Source organism: Onychomys torridus, chromosome X, assembly GCF_903995425.1.
Source record: "Onychomys torridus chromosome X, mOncTor1.1, whole genome shotgun sequence".
In the NCBI taxonomy this organism is placed as follows: domain Eukaryota; kingdom Metazoa; phylum Chordata; class Mammalia; order Rodentia; family Cricetidae; genus Onychomys; species Onychomys torridus.
In genome coordinates this window covers 47,867,444-47,882,580 of record NC_050466.1, presented here as the reverse complement: position 1 = coordinate 47,882,580, position 15,137 = coordinate 47,867,444, and the positions used below count along the sequence as shown (strand labels likewise).

The 15,137-nt window shown below is 42.8% G+C and overlaps 1 pseudogene; it reads right to left on the bottom strand.

Moving 5' to 3' along the window:
- Nucleotides 1–4,988: 4,988 nt before the first annotated feature.
- Nucleotides 4,989–9,308, bottom strand: LOC118574124 (annotated as a pseudogene).
- Nucleotides 9,309–15,137: the final 5,829 nt, after the last annotated feature.

Sequence of the window (15,137 nt, the reverse complement as noted above, 5' to 3'; positions counted from 1 at the left end):
ATTAAATCAGCCTATATACTTCAAGGATGTGCTGACCTCAAATGGAAACCAGGATATGTGTTACATTGCTGATGAGGTTTTGCTTTTGTTTCTGCAGGAGAAGATAAGCTTTGGATACCATCAAAATTGATAAAGGTTCGATTTGAACAACAGAGACCTCTTAATTAGTAGAGGTGATACTTCATCAACCAACATGACCATCCAATTTAAACTAACTTATACCATTAATACATGCCTTTTCATTTAATCAGATATAACTTGACAAAAGGGAACCTCCCCAAAATTAGTCTCGGGGAAGGGTTTTTTGTTGTTGTTTTTTAGGAGAATGAAGGCTAAGGAATCTGAAGAACACTGGACAAATGAGACAACTGAAGAAAAAGGACAAATCATCGGTCCCAGAAAACGAATAAAATGGCCTCTTGGTATATCATCTACAAAATTTCATAAGACTTCCTAAATGTTTGTTTCTGCTCTTCTCTAAAAAACTTAACACTATCAGTCTTCTTGTAGTCCCAGTTCAATTAAAATTTAAAGCTGACGGGCTGGAGAGATGGCTCAGAGGTTAAGAGTAGTGACTGTTCTTCCAGAAGTCCTGAGTTCAATCCCCAGCAAACACATGGTGGCTCACAACCATGTGTAATGAGATCTGGTGCCCTCTTCTGGCCTGTAGACATACATGCAGGCAGGACATTGTATACATAATAAATGAATAATATTTTTTAAAAGGAGAAAAAAAAAAGAAAAATAAAATTTAAAGCTGACTTTGGAGTCGGACAATGTCTCTCTCCTTCTTTAAACTCAAGCATGTTGTTAAAGGCAAAATGCAAACTCCCTCTATCATACCGGAAGAAAGAGCAATCTTCTTACATGAGACAGGAGAAAAACCAAATTAATTAAGGGACTATTCTATTATGAATTTCAATTCTTTGATTCTATTCTGATTCATTCAACTTTTCTTAAAGTATGAATTTTATAACAAAATTTACAAGATATATATATCTTTAAAATTTCATAAAGATAATAATGGTCATAGAGAGTACTAACTAACTCTAGAGAAAAGGCTTCAATTAGCTGCCTATACATGTCTTTGTGTTCGAGTCTCTTATCAGTTTTTTGCAGGAAATCATGGCCATGCCTAACATCAACTGAAATCTCCAGGAAGAAGATGGGGCCCCATAACAACAATTCCACATGGACAATAATAATATCACTAAGCTGACAAACATCATCTACAGATCACCTTTGGACTATAAAGTGCTCAGAGCAATTTTGAGATGATCCGCTTTCAAAGACTACTTGAATAAGGACTTGAGATAAACCCTAAACTTTGGCATTATGCTCAAACTGGACAACATAAGTTATATCTACCTTTTCTAGAATTTGACAATTAACCCAATTTTTTTCTTTTCAGAATAAAGATATGTTTACTCATACTCAGCAGGAAGCAATTTTAAGAATATGACGCCCAAAATCCCAAAGAGATGGTATGGGGCAGGTGGTTTTTTGGTCTTTTAATGGGTTTTGTGTCTGGGATAGTTATCATTGTTTAGGAAGGTTGGTTACAATTTGTTAAGGGTTAGGAAAAGGGCTAAGCAAAGCAGATTAGATTTAAGGTGCTTGGTTAAAAAAGAGAGAGAGAAAAGAAAAAGACAATTACTAGTTTTAAATACTTTACATTGGATTAGATTTTTTAGATTATATACAAATTTGATATAGATATAGATAGATAGATAGATAGATAGATAGATGATAGATTGTTAGAATATGCCATAAATATATTTCTAATCTTGCTCAAGATATTTTAATTATATCATTCATTTAACAATGTAAAGCAATTTGCTGATCCTGCAATGTTTTTATTACCAAATATTAGGATATATAGAAATGAAAGCTAGTAGTTAGACATTACAATCCAACTTGTAGTCACATTAGGTGTGTTTTTAAGATTGAACAGATATATTTTTGATAGACAGGTTATCTTCAAACCCTTCTGAGATCTACCAAATATGGCATTTAAAATGTTTTAATAACTTAATTTTTTTTTTGTTATGACTATGAGACATGTCGGCTCCTGGCAGTACCAGTCTACTTCAGAGAAAATATGGGCAATGAAGAAACTGCATATGGAGTTAACTTTCATTGTGGCAAAAGTTAGCCACTGGACAATAAAGTATCCTCAAATCAACTGCTGACCAACAGGACAGACAGGAAATGAAACAAAGGATTACCGATTCTTGCCAGAAACAAGTGTGGCTGTGGCTTTAACAAAAGGCATCTTCTGAAGCCAGGACAATATGGCACCATCCCTCAAGTGAGTGGACTTTGCAATCTGGAAAAGGTACTGTACACTTTTCTTCAAAGGCAGCTGAACAGGCAGTGGGCCGATGGCTTCTGAGGTGCAGTGGAACAGCAGATGAAACAGTTATTCTTGAAGAATAATTAAGCTCACTCCTCTCAATAGTAGACTGGCATTTAATAGAGGGATGTGGAGAAGAATGGGATGCTGAGATGAAGCCACTTATACACAGCCAAGAAGAAAGGACAGCTGAGTTAAAAAAGTATCAACAATTTCCAGAATTTAAAATCCTGAGTTATGACACTAGCGGAATTCAGATATTTCTGGTACATGGACTGCTCTCACCAAATGTGGGGTCAAACTGTTGACCTTGTGTACATCCTAGTTCACAAATGAGTCTGTCAGATACGCTAAGCCAATAGGCTGAAGATGATGCCCCAACACTGCAGAAAATCCTCAAGTGACTGTCCAGGCAGCTGGCTGTTTCCGTCAACTCACATTTTTCTTTTTTTTTCTTTTCTTTTTTTTTTTTTTTTTTTGGAAGCTGCTTACAGGCACTATTATTTCCCTCTTGGATCTCTGAAGGAGTTGACGATCAGTTAATTATAGTTACAGTTTTCCTTGCTAAGAATTTCAGAAAAGAAACTCACTAAGAGGTGTAAGTGTATAAATTTGAAAGATGTTATAAGACAGTTCTGTTAGTAATATAAGTTAGGATAGAAAGTGAATCAGGTACATTTTGTACTTAACTACATAGGATAGACAATTGAATTATTTTCTCTGAATTTGTCAAATACGAATGGACGTGACATTTTTTTGGTAATTATAGCTTGTATATATGGTATATAGTTATTGTACTTTTGTATGTAGTTCTTCTATTATTAGTTATATCTTTTTTCCTTTTTTCTTTTTATTAAAATAGAAAAGGGGAAATATGGTGATATTTTCTTTGTACTGAAATGTGATTTTATCTGTATGTTAATAAAGTTGCCTTGGGGTCAGAGCAAACTATATATAGCAGAAGCTGAGCGATGGTGGTAGCATACTTTTAATCCCAGCACTTGGGAGGCAGAGTAGGCGGATCTCTGTGTGTTCAAGGATACAGTCAGCTTGGCAACACATGCCTTTAATCTCAATACTAACCATAGAAGACCTGGAGGTCTGTACAGACAGGCAGTGTACAGGAGGTCATGTGGTTGTGCTTATAACCAATGAGAAGGCAGAACAGAAAGTCTATAAAAAAAAAGACAGGACACAGGAAGTAGGTCTATTACAGAGAGAAAGACAGCAGCAGCAGTGAAGGGTAAGGTTTTCAGCTCCTCAGCTATTGCTCTGACCTCTTGGCTATTAACTCTGTTTGGCCCTATGTTTCTTATTTAACAAGACAGTTACATCTACAGCTTTTACTAGGCACTTGCTTCTCTTGCAGAGGAGCAAGGTTCAGTTTACAGCACTCACATGGAGACTTGCAACCATGTGTAACTCTGGTTCCATGAAATCTGGTACTCTTTTCTGTCCTCTGGGGACACCATGGTCATGTGCGGTACACATAACATGCAGGCACAACACCAATACACATTACAAGCATTTAAAGTTTCTTGGCAGTCAGCTCTGTCTCTCCTGACTAGGGATGCCGAAGAGGCCCTGCCTAGGAGTTCTAGGTCTCACATTCCCATAATTCTACCACAAGGTTCAAGAATCCCTTGCAGAGGGTGGGGGCAAACCATGCCCTACATGTGCTGTGTTCATCTGTAACTCTTAGAACCAGGACAATGATTCCTCTCTGTACATTTTGGCTTTGTGTTTTGAGGTGATGAGACATACAACCTCCCTAGTTGTATGTGTTATCCAAGTGTCCAATCACTGAGTGACACCTGCTGTGGAATGTTCTGTATGCTGTGAATGTGTTGCTCTGATTGACTGATAAATAAAACACTGATTGGCCAGTAGCCAGGCAGGAAGTAGAGGCAGGATAAGAAACATGGAGATTTCTGGGAAGAAGAAGGCTGCGTCAGGAGACACCAGCGAGCCACCCAAGGAGCAACATGCAATGGGACGCAGGTAAAGCCATGGAACATGTGGCGATACATAGATTAATAGTTATGAGCTGATTTATGATATAAGAGCTAGCTAGCAAAAGGCTTGAGCCATGGTCATGCAGTTATAATTAATATAAGCCTCTGTGTGTTTACTTGTGGGATGAGAGTAGGAGAGATTTATCCCCACCCCTGGCAGGCCAGGACACAGGAAAACTTTAGCTACAGACACCCAAGCCTGAGTCCACCAGCAACAGCAACAGATAAGAGCAGTTTTCCCTTCTCTCAGCCCCAGGTCATTCACAACCCCCAAGGGTCTGGTCCTGCCTTGGCTTATACCACTGACATGGAATTGCTCACCCTAGGGGACCTCTCTGCAGACTTCCTGTATTTACATTTGTGATCTAAAGATAATTCTCACTTTCTTCTTGACAAGGTTGTTGCTGTTGAAGTTGACTTTTTCATGAAAATGGGTAGATCAGCCTTTTCCTACATCTCACTGCTAACACAGGTCCTTTCACAGAGCAGGTATTCGCTCTGTGAAGGTTTGGGGAAGAGATTGCATTCACCTTACTTTAGCTTTCATTTTCACTAGTTAACCAGAACAGGAGACCAAAACTAGTAAGACAATCAAGAATAATTTTATTTTATTTTTTTTCATGAAAATGACAAGTTCTTTCCCATTGCCTGTGTAATTCCAATTAGAATGCCACAGTATCTTGAGACACATCACAAATAAGATATGTCATTCTCAATTGTTTACAAAATGATACAATTCTTCTAAAGTGGATCAACAACAACATTCGTAAACTGAAACCATCTCCAGCTAGTGAACCTTGCAGTAAAAGTATCAGCATTTTGAAATGCCAAGAATGCCCAAGTCACCCAGTGAGAACAGGAAGAAAATTGATCACACCCTCCTCCCATCAGCACTCCAATGAGGATACAGTCCTTAGATCTCTGACTCTGCCTGACCTGATGTTGGTCGAAAACTGCCAGTGAAGTAGAATGTGTGGTGGTCAGGGCAGTGGTATCATTTGCTGGGCGACTCTGGCCTACGTCCTCTCTATCTCATCTCTCAAGGCCTCTGCATGACTGAAGGGGTAGGATCTGGGTTCCTGCTTCACAACGCTGGCAAAAAATCACAGCACTTTCACCTTGGTGGTTTTGGCATGAGCCTTTGGGCCCCATAAGAACTCATGACTGGGAGGATTGCTGTCTGGCACCTGCCTGTACTCCAGGTACCCTTCCTGCACAAAATGCTCAGTGATGAGTCTCCTTGGCTCCCCATATATGAAATGCTCCCTCCCGGCATAGAGCCCCATGTTATTCAATATACACCACAATACCTCCTCACTGACACAGTTGTCCTTCATGAAGATAATGCACTACATGATTATTACCAGGCCTGTTTTGGGTATGCCTGGGAAACTATGCTGCATCCCATCATAGGTGATCCCTAGAGCATGGACAAGAGAGTAGGATGGACACAGGGGTCCCTTTCTGTTATGTCAAGGCCAAACATCAGTCTCATGCAGTCAGAGGCCTTAGTAAAGATCACAGGGTGCTGTGCCTCATAATCTCTGACGACCGTATACAGAATTTCTGCCCTAGTTGTCAGTTGCTTCCTCCTGTACTTGAGGAGCAGGAAGAGAACCAAATCAACTACCTTTCTATTGAGTACATCCTGTGGGGGAGACTAGGCATGAGCCACTTTGTTAGCTTGGTTGTGAGAGGCCTCAGCAGATGGTGCCCCTGCAATGGAGCCCATGGCAGTGGGAGGAAAGGAAGCTCTCTGAGCACTCTGGGGAGAACTGAGTGTTCTTCCAACAGATGCAGCCCCTGAGGTGGTGGCAGTGGCCTCTGCCTCCCCTGCCTCAGCTATGGGGACCTGGGCACCCTCCAGGCCTCTTGCCTCCCTATGGGACCGAGTGCTGTCAGGATGGTTGAAGAAGCTCTGGCTGTCCTCAGTAGGATCCATGCTGAGTGTCCTTGGGAACACAGGTAGGACGTGGTGTAGATCACAGAGATGAAGACTCACAGGCTTAGGAGAGAAATAGAGAGGGTGAGCGGACTCTGACAGCTATTCTTGGGCATAGCTCTCAGAAAGCACCTGTCACAGGATTTTGCCTGGGAAGTGCTCTGTGGCCAAAGGACTCTGGTAGTGCATGTGCCTCTGAGAGGCTCAAAGAAGGGGAGGCCCAGCTCCCACGGTATATGCCTCTTCTTGCGTGAGGTAAAGTCTCAGACCAAGTTTCTGTGTCTCTGAGAGGTTCCAGAAGACAGTGAGGTCACCTCACACCTCCTGGCACCTCTTCAGGGGGCACTGAAAGAGCCAGCTCAATTCAGTGTAGTTCACTTGGGCTAGAACAGTACAGCAGCCCAATTCTCACCTTGATGAAGGGCTAGTTCGAGGAGCTTCCCTGGGATCCCTGGGCCCAAGGTCTTTAAGGCAAGAGACTATTTCTGTGAGAAAGAAAGAATAGGAGAGGGGATGGAATCCACCCAAAGTGCCTCCATTTTCCCACAGCCCTCAGGAAGGCAGGTAGGTAGCCAGGTCTCTGCTTTTGGCTGATGGGACTCTCTCAGCTCTCACCAGAAGTCCTCACAGACTCCAGCCTCCCTCTGAAGACCCAGGTCAAGGTGCTCTTAGCAGGCCCTTCAGTTCCCTTAGACTATTGCCTGGAACCAGGGCAGGGGACTCAGCCCTGCAGCCCTGCCCCTGAATGTTTGTGAGACAGTGCTTCGGGGAAATCTTTTGTGAGGCAGCTGTCTTGTGCTCTGGAGTGGAGTCTCCTACCCTCACCCCTGGGATCCTTTCCTGGAACTTCCCAGGTGCCTGCTTAACCAAGAACTGTGCTCCAACAAATCTTCCACTCTGGCGAACTTCCACACCTGGTGGTCCTGTAACCTCTCAGCAGACAAGAGACAGTGGCACACCCCATCAACCCCTGTAGGGGAATCCCAGGGTTGGCCACGTGTCCTGAGTATTGAGAGCCACTGGCAGTGAAAGTCCATGAGAGTATACAGCAGTGACTAAAAATAGAATTCAGAAGGTCAATCTATCAGAACTAAGGCTTCTGTTAGAGGAAACCATCAAGCAAGGCATTAGAGAACTACTGCCTTTTGAATGAACTGGCTGTCTCTTGTTGTAAACTTCTTGTGCAATAACAGCTGTGATTCTCCCCATTTACCATGCATCTCCATGTTATGTGTACATGTAATCTCACTATTGCATCTCAGTCTTGGGCACAACTTTCCCTATACATTTGGGGTAATTGGACAACTGTCCCCAGCTGTGTTTATTTTTCATTAACATATATCTGGCCAGGGACACTCTCCAAACAAAAGTATTTCAGCAAAGATACCTTTTTTTCCAAGGACAAATGCAGAGAAATAAACATTAGCTCTTCTCACCCACAGATAGAGAAAAGAACCACTACCAATTAAATCCTCAACTCCTTACCTTCTCCCGGGTTATTTATGCAAGACCCTAGCTTAAGAGATTTCCTGCTCATATTCCTGGGATGAGGTTTTAGCCATTTGCTAGTTACTGAGTTAAGGCAGTTACTTCCCACTGACCCAAGGAGACTGCCTACAAGGCCAGACAGGCAATAGGTGCCAAGCTTCTTTCTTGTGCAAACTAAGTTTTTATTCCTCCTCAGCCAGGTGCTATTCCTAGATTTTCTCCTCAGCAATTACTCTGAGTGAAAGTGCTTTTACTAACCAAATACTACAGGCTCTGACAGAGGTTGCTTAGCCACCTAACAGATGTCCCCCTCCCTATCAGAAAGCAGCTGCAGCCCGGAGGAGCGGGAAAAGTGGCACCAAAGACAGTTTACTTTCTTGTGACTTACTGACTCCTAACATTCTACCTAGCCATTTCTAGATTATAGTTTGAGCACATAAATTCCCTAATTGATCTTAGCCTTTAGTTGACCCGACCAGAGAACTCCCCTTTAGTCACTCCCCTTTTGGGTTGTAATTGGAAGCTGACAATTAATTGCTTTATGTGTGGATCTTTATCACCTCTCTCTGCGACCCCAAAAACTTCAAGCCTCGCATTGCTTTACCAAAGAGTTACTGTGTGGGTATACGTAACTGGTTCTCTGAGAGCACTGAGAGAATTGATTGAAAAAGAACAAAGATGAGGAGAGAAGGAAAGAACTAGCTAGAATGAAGAGATAACAGCAGAAGGGACTGAGAGGAACTAAGTAAGAGAGAAGAAAAGAAACTGTGTAGATAGAAGTTAGAAGAATAAAGTGAATGGACTAAAGAACTCAGTGTGCTTAGATTCATTGAATATCCCTCAGATTAGAATCCTCAGCTGGTTGTTACACTCTTCCACGGACCCTGGGAGCAGACAATATAGGTTGGACCTATTATTGTTTGCATTACCTGGGCTCATCTCTGCTGAGATAGGAGTTCCCTAAGTCCACCTGAAGTGCATCTTTGCCCTCCTTCTTGAGACCCCTACTTCCCACCAGGGCACTTCTCCACAAAGACTCCCACATTTCCTGGGGTAGCTGAAGTAAGTAAAGCCCTTGGTGTCCCTGAGCACTGACTCTGGGTCATACCCAGACTGTGCAAACCTTTTGCTCTTTGCTACAGATTCAGTGCTCAGGGGAGGTCCACACCCTGCAGAATCCTTCTGCTCTCTAGACGTGGCTGCCAATGCTGGCCTGATATCAACCCTAGGAACAAGGTCATCACTCCGGACAGAGGTCTCAACCCAAGTCATGCAGCCCAAGGAAGCCAGGCACAGCAGCCCCCCACTCAGGGATCCCCAGACATCAGAACAAGGGCACACATGCTTTATGCAGTCTTCTGTTTGGGGAACGGGCCCTCTTTGCATGCTCATTTCTGACCATGACAGCTTACCTGGATTCCTGATGGAAAATAGATGCCTCCTCTGGCTAGCATGCCTGCTCCCCTCTGGGCTGTGGTGGTACCACACGGTGTACAGGCTCACCTTCCTGAGAGAGGAGACAGAAGCAAAGATGTATTGACTCTGGATATGCCAGGGCCCGGGCTTCTCAAGATTGGCAAAGGGGGCAGGTCCCTGCGATTCCTCACAGTCTGAAGTTTTCCCTCCTCGTCATTACTCACAACACCCTCCTGACTCTCTCAGATCCATCTTTGAGGTCCAAGCCACCTCTGAGCCCCCACCTTGTCACCTCAACCCCAAGTCAGAGGTGACACCTTTGGTCCACAGCCGATCCCGGTAACCAGTCTGCGCTGAGGGCAAGGGCTGCTTTTGTATGTCTTGTATCAGAAGTCTTATTGTTTCCTCCTTGGTGACCCTGGATCCTTACCACCTACCTGAGGCCTTACATCCAGGACAAATCTCCATCCTCATGTAACAGAGGCCGGAGGAAAAAAAAGTGTAATGAGTCAGTTTGGGCTCCTTTAGGCATCCTAGGACTGAAGGGACTGTAGAGGCCCACACGTGTTCTGAAGGACAAGGATGCCATGTGTACATTTGGGCCATACATGGGGCCAGGCTGTACTAACTGGGAACACTCCATCTAAAAACCATCTCTTTATTCCAGCTTGTGCTGTCTGTCACCTTGTCTCTGATAACCTTGCCTTCCCCTGCAGATTTTTTTTTAATGTAGAACGGTGGGGGAGGGGCTCATCCCTGCAAGTGGACACTCAGGCAAGCTCTAAGGAACAAGAACCTCGGACTGTGGCTCTAAGACCCTCAAGTCCCAGGAAGTAGATATGAAAGCCTGAGCAGGGGCTAATCCTCCAAGTCAGCCTCGGGTTGTTTCTTCCACTGTCAAAAGAACACAATGAAGCTTGATTATCCCAGCCTATCTTTCTGTCTGGAATCTGACATTGGGCCCTTCCTCTTTCTGAAACCCTAAAATGGCTCCACTCCCAAGTACTAGGTGAGCATGGCAAATAGGCTCATTCCTCCAAGTACACACCTGTGGAAATACCATTCGGGTACCTTCTAGACGGAATGGGGTTTCTGCTGTCTTCTCCTCTCTCAGGTCCCACACACATCCTGAATGCAAAGTCACCATCAGGTCAGGGATAATCTGGCCTCTAAAAATCACTACTCTGTATTATTTGTCTACAGTGACCACAGGGTAACAGGCTGATTCCAGCATCTGGGGCCCTGTTTGGTACAGAGTAGCATAGCCAGAATATTGGGGGACCCTCTCTCTGGAGTATGTCGCATCTGGGTCCCTGCTTGGTACAGAGGTATAGCCAGAACATTGGGCGACCCTCTCTCTGGAGTGTGTCTTCCCCTGTCCACTCTCAGGTCGTTCACCCTGGAGGTGATGTTAGCCATAGTCTGGGACCGTTGAAATTGTGTCCCAGAATGGCATTCATGCCAACTAGCAGGGGCCACTTTGTGACATGCTAAGCAAAGTGTCAACACTGTATAATTTGAAAAGTCTTTACCCCTAGAAGGGAGTCTGAAAACCCTAACACCTCTCACCTTGACTCAGAAAGTGTGGCATCACTGTCTCCCTTCCAGGCATGTCACAAAAAAATGGCTCTGAACCCCAGTATCCCCTGTGTCCCTGGATGTAGGAAGAGGTACGCCACAAAATGGCTCTGAGCCTCCCTAGGTCCCCGGATGCAGGAAGAACAGCCTGTCAATCTCGCTTCAGGAACCTCACAAAATGGCTCTGAGTCCCCAAAGTCCCTGGATGTGGGTGCCACTGCCAAAGCCTGAGGTGGCTTATTCCCACAATCACTCTCAACTTGGGTGTAGGACCCTGCAAAACATACAAACTAGCCAGACTCTCGGCCTGTGTGCTTCAGCTTTGGCTTCTGAGCCCCTGACGTCCATATTGTCCAAGAACGCCATGAGTCCCTATGTCTCCGGGAACCTCAGAAATAGACCCTGTGGGCTGATGTCCACCGCCAGGGTCCAGAGGGAGGGGCAGGGGCTGGTTACCACACAAAGACCCTGTTTGGGGCAGCACACACCACACTGACTGAACCTTAGTCCTGGGGACTTGCTAACCACAGCCGACCCTCCACAGTCTACTGGGGACCCACTTTCACCCTGCTAATTAAGTGCCCCTCTTTCCCTCAGGGTATGCAGCTATGGGGAGTCGGTAGTCACAGAACTAGATGGTTCCTGTTTATCCGCGAGGGTCCCACCTGTGTCTAGGCTGTCCACAGGCCCTAGCTGCCTCAGTTGAGGACCACCTCTCCTGAAAGGGCCCATTTCACTCCTGCTTAAGTGCTCACCTCCACTCTGAAAGTGCAGAAGGGCTATCTCACAAAATGGCGGAGCCCCCAAAGTCCCCAGATGTGGAATGCTGGGAGGGGAGGGGCTCTTCCCCACAAGTCAGCTCTGAGGCATCCTTTAAACTTCAGAGACCTCACAAAGTGACACCGAGCTCCCAAGGTACCCAGCTTTGAGTGGGCTTTTCCCAATTACTGCATGTGAGAGGCTCCATTCCTGGGGCTAGTGATACATGGCACCCTAAGGACAACTGGATACTACAAGGAGTTCAGGTGTGTTGCTGGCCTGTCATCCCTCTAGAGTAAAATATCTCTGAGGAAAGCAGAGACCATTGTCTGAAGGAGGCCCACAATGTATACACAATGGAGTCAAGAAATTCCTCAGTCTTGTAAGGCAGCTGAACTTTGGACTTATTTTTATTTTTTATTTTACATTTAAAGTGCTAGCACACAATATTCTAGGTTTGGCTATGGCATTGTCATACATATTTAGTATTTGCTGATTTTCCTCTCTGTAGCTAGAGTTTTCTCCAGTCCTGCTTGGCCCACAGTCAGGACAAATCACTCTTACCCACCAGTCTCACAGCCGCTCAGACCCAACCATGTAAACACACAGAGACTTATATTGCTTACAGACTGTATGGCCGTAGCGGGCTTCCTGCTATATAGTTCTTATATCTTAAATTAACCCATTTCTATTAGTCTATAAGTTGCCATGTGGCTCATGGCTTACTGGTACCTTATATCTCTCTTGTCATGGCGGCGGCTAGCAGTATCTCTCTCCTCAGCCTTCTAATTTCCAGAATTCTCTTCTCTGCTTGTCCCGCCTATACTTCCTGCCTGGCAACTGGCCAATCAGTGTTTTATTTATTAACCAATCAGAGCAACACATATGACATGCAGAACATCCCACAGCACTTCCCCTTTTCTTTTTTTCAAAAAGGAAGGTTTTAACTTTCACGTAGTAAAATTACAGATAACAAAACAATTATCAAGCAAGAAATAGAGTTGTAATATCTAGTCAATTTATAATAACTAGTCTATTTGGCAAAATTAAAGAAGATGTCCTATCTATCTTATATTTGTGAATCTAAGGTTTCATATCTAACTTATCTTTTATCATAACTAAGGGAAAGTATAACTATCTCTGGTCTTCAAGTACATCAAAGACCTCAGAAGGATATAGTACTACCTGAGAAATGGGAGAAGGATGCAAACAACTTTTGGGAGTCTTGCAAGAGTAGACAGAGACAGCTGGCAGCCTGGACAGTCATCCAAAGGTCTTCTGTAAAGTTGGGGCATCTGTCTCCAGCCCACAGATCTAGAGTCTCTCAGTCACTTTTCTCAGTGTCCTACTGTAAAATGTCTGGCAGTTTCCTCTGCAAACCAGGAACCTGAAAGACCATTTACCTCAAATGAGACTAGAAATATATATGTGTGTGTGTGTGTATATATATATATATATATATATATATATATATATATATATATATACACACACACATTATAACAAAATTAAGTTTAAACTTGTCTCAATAAACTAAAATCTATACCAGAGTAAAACACTTCAAACAAGTTGTTGCTCTTTAAAGGTAGGTTCATTAATCTACCCTTTCATCCTATCATATCTTAAGTATCCCCTTTTCTTCTTTAGAAAGAGATTGCATTTATAATCAACCTGATTTAAATAAAAATATTGGTTTTTCTCTGTCCCACGCCAGAGGGCTCTTCTGATATGGGACAAAAGAATCTTTCAGCCTTTATTTTATTTTATTTTATTTTATTTTATTTTATTTTATTTTATTTTAGCAATATGCCTTGGTTTAGAGAGGGAATGAGCCAATTCCATCTCCAATGCCAGCTTGGTATATTTGGGAATTTGGGCATAGCTTCTCTTACTACTTCCTGCTGGAGGAGGGTGCTGTATCATATGGGGACACAAAGAATATTTTAGGATTATGGAGTAGTCCGTGGAGGGTGTATCATCTGAGCCAGTTGCCTTGATATCGTTCTGCTGTTGGATCATCTGGGCCATGGTGTCATCAGAGACCTTTCTCGGGGTCTTGGCTGGTCAAATTTGATGTATCTTAATCTGGAACAAATCCATAGCTTCTGGCTTTCTGTAGAAACAAAAGCAGAGCCTCCTTTCCAAAGCAACATATCCTTACATCCAAATTTGAAGTCAAGGTACCTTGAAAATATACATATTGGTTTAACTCAACAGCTTTTATGATCAAATGTTTTTCTGCAGTTAAAAATCCCATAGACAACACAATCCAGATTCTCTGTGTAATATCCATCTTTATGTGGCTTCTTTTTTATACTACCTTTACTGTCTCTCTAAGGACTTTATATTTAAAAACTATCTATTTCTTTATGTAACTGTATATATATATTCCTTTTTTTATCTCTTCCAAGCCAATGTGCATTTTTACACACATTGTAAAGCATGTAAAGTCTTGTTACATCTGGATATGCCTTATTGTGTAACTATTGCTTTAAACTACAGCATTTGTAAGACCAAAATGGCCACTGCGGCTAGTACCTCTGCCCACCTCAGCTTCCCAACATGGCGATGGTACAATTATCACCAGCTCTGGGAGCCACCAACTCTTAGAAATAGTGAGTCCATGCTTTTATCAAAGCAGCATGTAGCCCATAAACCTCTTTTTTTTTTTTTTTTCCATGCCAGTAGGATTTGCTTGGTAGCTCCTTTAAGCCCAAGGCAGGTCTTCAGAACATGCTTCAGGACCTGCTTCAGTGCTAAACCTGTGACACCTGCTGGCCAAACCGTGCTACTACACACCCCCAAAAAATCATGAGAACTAGGACACCAGCCCTCAGGGGTTCACCTAAGATAGAATTACTCAATAACTTTACACATTAAAACTGATTAATAAATAAACAATAAAATTTTCTTTACAAATTTGGAATATTTCTCAAAAAATGGCAGAAAATATTGTATGTCAAGTATTTGAAATATTTTTGGCTTTAATTATGAATGAACTTTTACAGGACATATATGACCTTCCTGGGGGCGTATATAATATTTGCTATTATGGCATTTAGCATGATCATTTATATCATAACATTAAAAACTGGCTTAATAGTAACAGCAAAAATGAGGCATTATTAGGACTGATACAGGTATTTCAAGGTAGTAATGAAGACTTAAATAAAAGATTTATTTCCTTGGAATCTGCTAACCTCCCACAAGAAATTCAGGCTTTGCAGAGAAGTAATGAGGATTTAAAAAGATGGATTCTTTCTTTGGAATCTGCTAATTCACCACAAGAACTTTATTCCATTAATAATAACTGTCCAACAAGATTTAATTCTATTGATAGTAAATGTAAATACTTAATGGAAATAAAAAATAACTCTTTAGAGCAATGTTAATGCTATTCAGATAATTTATAAGGAGGAAAGATTATCACTAATTGATAAAATAAAGCCTACGGAATCATTTGTTTCAGAAGAACATAAGGCATTGCATGATTCCATGAAACCTCTAGAATCCATTACAACAGAGGACATTCAAAGGCTGCAACAGACCATAGTTGCTCAATTTCAAGCTCTGGAAGAATCAC